Source organism: Acinonyx jubatus, chromosome B4 (assembly GCF_027475565.1).
Source record: "Acinonyx jubatus isolate Ajub_Pintada_27869175 chromosome B4, VMU_Ajub_asm_v1.0, whole genome shotgun sequence".
NCBI lineage: Eukaryota > Metazoa > Chordata > Mammalia > Carnivora > Felidae > Acinonyx > Acinonyx jubatus.
Genome location: NC_069387.1, coordinates 109,190,026 through 109,195,464, shown reverse-complemented (window position 1 = coordinate 109,195,464; position 5,439 = coordinate 109,190,026). Strand labels below are relative to the sequence as shown.

Genomic DNA, 5,439 nt, shown 5'->3' with positions numbered 1-5,439 from the left:
AGATATCAGCATAGAGCCTGACACAGGACTCAAACCCATGAACTATGAGATCATTACCTGAGCTGAAGTCAGACACTTAACTGACTGAGCCACCCAGGTGTCCCTATAAACAGGTTCTTAAGTTTTAACAAATTATTTCTTGAATTCTTTCTTTAAAATATTTATGGCTCTTATTTCTTAGCTATTTCATTTATCAATAAGTGTCTTTGTGAGATTTGTGAATTCTTTTAGGTTCTTGGGGTATAACTGCAAAGACTAAAAACCCTATTCTCATGGAGCGTACCTTCTAATGGTAGAGATAGATAAGTTAAACAAGTAAACTAAAAAGTATGTTAGATAGTGATAAATGCTGAGGAATAAAAGGCCAAGAAGGGAGTTATTATTTGGGGTGTGTGTGAAATTTGCAATTTTAGATATGGGGTCAGAAAAAGCTTCACTGAGAGAGTGAGGTTTAAGTTAAGACCAAAGGAATCAAAAAGTTACCTAGGTAGATCTCTGGGGGAAAAGCCATTTAGGTAGAAAAAATATAAAGTTTGAAGTACAGATGTATTTTAGGAATAGTAAGGAAGCCAGAGTGACCAAACTAAAAGAAGCAAATAGGAGAGTGGGAGGGAATGAGGTTAAAAGCAATTGGGGCCCAAATTATGCCTTGTAGGTAGAAAGGAGACCATTAGAGGGTTTTGAGCAGAGGAATAGCATTATCTAACATATGTCTTAATGGAATCACTTTGGCTGGTATGTTGGGAGTCTGAAAGAGGGCAAAGACAGAAGCAAATGTACTATTTCGGAGGCTGTTGCAACAAATCAAGAGTGAAGTGATAGTGGCTTGTACCAGAGTAATGGCAGTGAGGATTATGAGATGTGGTTGAATTCTTTATATGTTTTGAAGGTAGAAGTGTCATGTTTTGCTGACAGACCATATCTGAGGTGTGAGATAAAAGGAAGGAAGATGACTCAGGATTTTGGCATGAGCCTAAAAAAAGAAGTTGCCAAAAACTGAAAAGGAGAAAAGTACAGGAGGTGAAGATTGTTTTTATCTTTATTTCTGGGAAGAGGGAGGAAAATATAAGTTAGAAGTTTGGAATTAGGCACTGGAAGTATGAGATGTCTGTTACATACCCAAATAAAGATGTAAATTGTGAGTTTGATATTTAGCTCTGCATGTTGAGGTGACATATGTGGGTTAGAGAGATATAGATGTAGAAGCCTTCGGCATTCAGGTGGTCTGTATGACCATGAGACAGGACTAGATAGCCCAGGGAGTGGGTGTAGATTTTACACTGATTAGAGGGGTGGAAATCTAAAGGTTGAGTCTGGAGGCCTTGCCCACATTTAGAGATCAGGTTGATGAGTAAGAAACAGGAAAGACAGAGAGGAAGTGGCCAAGGTGTAGGAGGAAAGCAGGTATGTGTGTAGTTCCACAAGGAAAAGAAAGTTTTCCAAGAAGGTGGGAATCATCAACTCTGTCAGGTGTTACTGATAAACAAAGTGAGATGAGGACGAACCAGTGAAATTTTTTTTGGTGATCTTGATGAGAATAGGTGTAGGGAAGTGGTGAGGTGAAAACTGGACTGGAGTAGATTCAGAGAGAGAGGAGGGAAAGAATTTCAATTAGTGGGTGAAAATACATTTTTTTTTTCAACGTTTATTTATTTTTGGGACAGAGAGAGACAGAGCATGAACGGGGGAGGGGCAGAGAGAGATGGAGACACAGAATCGGAAACAGGCTCCAGGCTCTGAGCCATCAGCCCAGAGCCCGACGCGGGGCTCGAACTCACGGACCGCGAGATCATGACCTGGCTGAAGTCGGACGCTTAACCGACTGCGCCACCCAGGCGCCCCTAACATTTCTTCAGCAGATTTGCTTAAAAAGGCAATAAGAGAAATAAGATGGTATCTTCTTATGAAGATGGTCCCAAAGGTGAAGATGGAAAACTCTGCCCCTCCCATAGCCAAAGCCAAAACCAAAGCCAAGGCTTTGAAGGCTAAAAAAGTGGTACTGAAAGGTGTCCACAGTCACAAAAAAATATCCATATGTCACCTATCTTCTGATGGTCCAAGACACTATGTCTTTGAAGGCAGCCCAAATATCCTCCAAAAAGCATCCCTAGGAGAAACAAGCTTGACCACTATGCCACCATCAAATTCCCCTGACTACTGAGTCAGTCATAAACAAAATAGAAGACAACACACTTGTGTTGTCAAGGCCAACAAGCACCAGATCAAACAGTCTGGGAAGAAAATTGATGACACTGATATGGCCAAGGTCAACACCCTGATCAGGTTGGATGGAGAGAAGGCATATATTCGACTGGCTCTTGACTATGATGCTTTGGATGTTGTCAACAAAATTGGGATCATCTAAACTGAGTCCAGCTGGCTAAATATAAATATAAATTTTTTAACCACCCACCCCCCCAAAAGAAGAAAAGAAACAAAAAGAATAGAGATAAGATGGTGGCTGGAGCTTTACTCTGTATTTTGGGAACAAAGATTATTCAGATGTTGAATATCCTAGATTGATTCTCTTATTTTCCTTCTTCTATTTTATATTTTCCAATTATTTATCTTCCTGTTCTTGCCAGGAGAGTCTTTGATTTTTGTCTTAAAACCCTCTGTTGACTTTTTTTCTATTGTCATTTTAATTTCAAGAGCTGTTCTTTATTTTTGGGTTGTTCCTTATTCACACGAATTGTGAGCTCTGTTCTTGTTCCTCATTTATCAAAAGTTCTATTGAAGATATGAAAATTAATATAATATAATATATATTAACATACATAAATAATATAATATATATTTTTGTAAGTAATAAAGCTTTTCAATTTTGGTGTAATTGTGTTTTTACAAAAACAAATAAAGGAGATTTAAGATTTATAAATATGATATAAATGATATAAAGTATAATATAACAAAATCCTTATGCTTGAAATACGACTTTTTTTCAGTTACTTAGTTTTGTTTTATAAGTTTAGTCTCATCCCATCTTCCTAAAGTTACTTATTAAAGTTTTTTTTTCCCCTTAAAGCCTTTTCCTGCTCACCAGTCTTCTACTTTTTTTTGTTTGCTTTGGTCTATATTGCATGTTAGAGGGCTTCCTCAAATGTTTGGAGATCCTTGACTGTCCATGTGTAGAGTGGGTCCCGAAAAACTAATTAACAGCTCTGTGTGCCAGGGCAGCACTGGCTGGCCGCCAGCTTTCAATAGAGATGGGAACCAGCTCTTTCCTTGTAGACCTCTATTATCAATGTCTATAGGTCTTCCCCCAGGACCATTCTGTTTTTCCAGAGGAGGATCTTGCAACTTTCTGCTTAGAGAGGTAACTGCAGACTTGAGAAAGGAGTTCAAGAAACCTCACTGGTACAGAGATTTTCACTTAATCTTCTATTTCTTATATGACACCTTGCTCTTGACCTTAGCTGTGTTTGGTGTTTAAGAGTCTCTCAGGTTCAGCTTTTTCTGGAAGGAAGTCTCTTGTCTTCTGTGCAGAGTTCAAAGGTATAGTTCACTGGCTGTGCAGACTGGTAGAAGGAATAGGAGACTTCGAAAAGCTCCAGATTTTTAACCAGTCCTTTTCTTGTTTCATTCTGAATATTGGCTCTTAGAGGCTACCTGGTGGTTCCATTGTCTGAGTCTTTTTGGTATCTTATGGAGCAAATCCACTCAACTCGTACTGGGATGCCGCCTCTGTAGGCAATAGATTTCAGCCTTCTTCCCTCAGCTCAGTCACTTATCACCTCAATAGCTTCTGTCCGTCTCTCACTTCCTCACCAATTCTCTTTGTTCTATTGATTTTAAATTTTGGGGTTAAATATTTACATTATGTAATTTTAAAGAGGTTACTCAGAGGTAAGTATGTATATTCAATGCCCCATATTGACCTGTGACATCACTTACTACTCATTCATTATATTATTCATCATTCACATGTGACCTTCCCAGAGAAGACACTCCTAGACTGAGAGAGCCAAGTTCCCCCGGGAGCTCTGACACTACTCATGGTAAGTCTCCTATGTTATCCATTGCTTTGTCTTTTTCCAGGACTATAAGCCCTAGGAGGCAAAGACAATGATTTATTTATCTTCAGAGCTCCAAAGCCCAGTACAGTGTTGAATGAATGGATATCTGCAGAATTTACCCCATTAGCCTTTTTGCAGATACATAGTGTGGACTATAAGGGCAGCATGTACAAAAGTACAAGAGTGGATAAGTAAAATTATATCACAGAAAAGTGGTTTTCCTATTAAATAGCTCTGTGAAACTAAGCTAATTACCCTCTTTCGGCCTCATTTCCTCAGAATTGTGACAGTAGTAATGGCCACTACAGAGACTTTATTGGGGTAGGGGGACTAATTGCTTTAATGTATGCAAAACATTTAGCCAAGCGTCTGGCTCATTATAAGCACTCAATTAACTATTATTACTTTAATTTAAATAATAATTTTGGGGTATGTTCTTAGAGATGTTATAGGGTTTTTCTTGCTTCCCCTCCCCCCTCCCCCCCATGGAATTGCCATAACCAAAGAATTTTTTTAAATATTTTTTTTAATGTTTATTTATTTTGAGAGAGAGAGAGAGTGCAGGGCAGGGGCAGAGAGAGGGAGAGAGAGAATCTCAAGCAGGCTCTGCACTGTCAGCCCAGAGCCTGACATGGGGCTTGAGCTCATGAACCATGAGATCATGACCTGAACTGAAATCAAGAGTTGGGTGCTCAGCCAACTGAGCCACCCAGGTGCCCCACCAATGAATATTTTTGATACAATATTAAGAACTAGGCCAGGGGAGAAAAGAGCCTATATTTGAAGCCCTGGGAAGAAAAGACATGGTTGGGGGTTGGGTCTGGCCTCTAGAGTGAGCTACTCTTGTTCCATTCTTTCCAAAACTCTAGGGAGATGAGTTCTCCCTTTCTTTCTATCTGAGGACACTGGAAAGTTTCAGTTTTCTTTCCTATGGAGAGTAGTTTGAAAAGGACAGATATTTCCTGATTTGTGTAATTCAAGCTTAGTTCAGCTGAAAAAAAAATTAGAAGGAAAGTCAGAAATAATAATAATTAAAAAAAAGACATTGAGTAAGTTAAGGTGTGGAATCAAGGTTTTTCAAGCTACATGAAGCATGGGATTTTTGTTTTTCTAAACTCTTCAGAGTTTAGAGTGAAGGAGGGGCAGAACTTGTGGCACTGACTAATAAGAAAATATACGTAATCCCTGGATGTTCAAAATTTGCAGGATTTTTAAGCATGTTAATTGCTTTGACACTTAAAGTAAACCATGAAACAGTATTGGTCGAAAAGAATGGAAACTAACTTAAGTGTTGAAATTGGGTAACTTATATATTCATTTTTTGGTGAGGGAGTAGAAACTGAAACTATGATGGCGAGTAAAATACACATAGTTCCTACTATGACTGAGCCTCAAGACTAATGGAAAAATAAATAGTCTTTAA

The 5,439-nt window shown here is 38.7% G+C and overlaps 1 pseudogene; it reads left to right on the top strand.

Annotated features, from left to right (window-relative positions):
* Positions 1-1,863: 1,863 nt before the first annotated feature.
* LOC128316452 (60S ribosomal protein L23a-like) lies at positions 1,864-2,479 on the top strand (annotated as a pseudogene).
* The last annotated feature ends 2,960 nt before the right edge of the window (positions 2,480-5,439 follow it).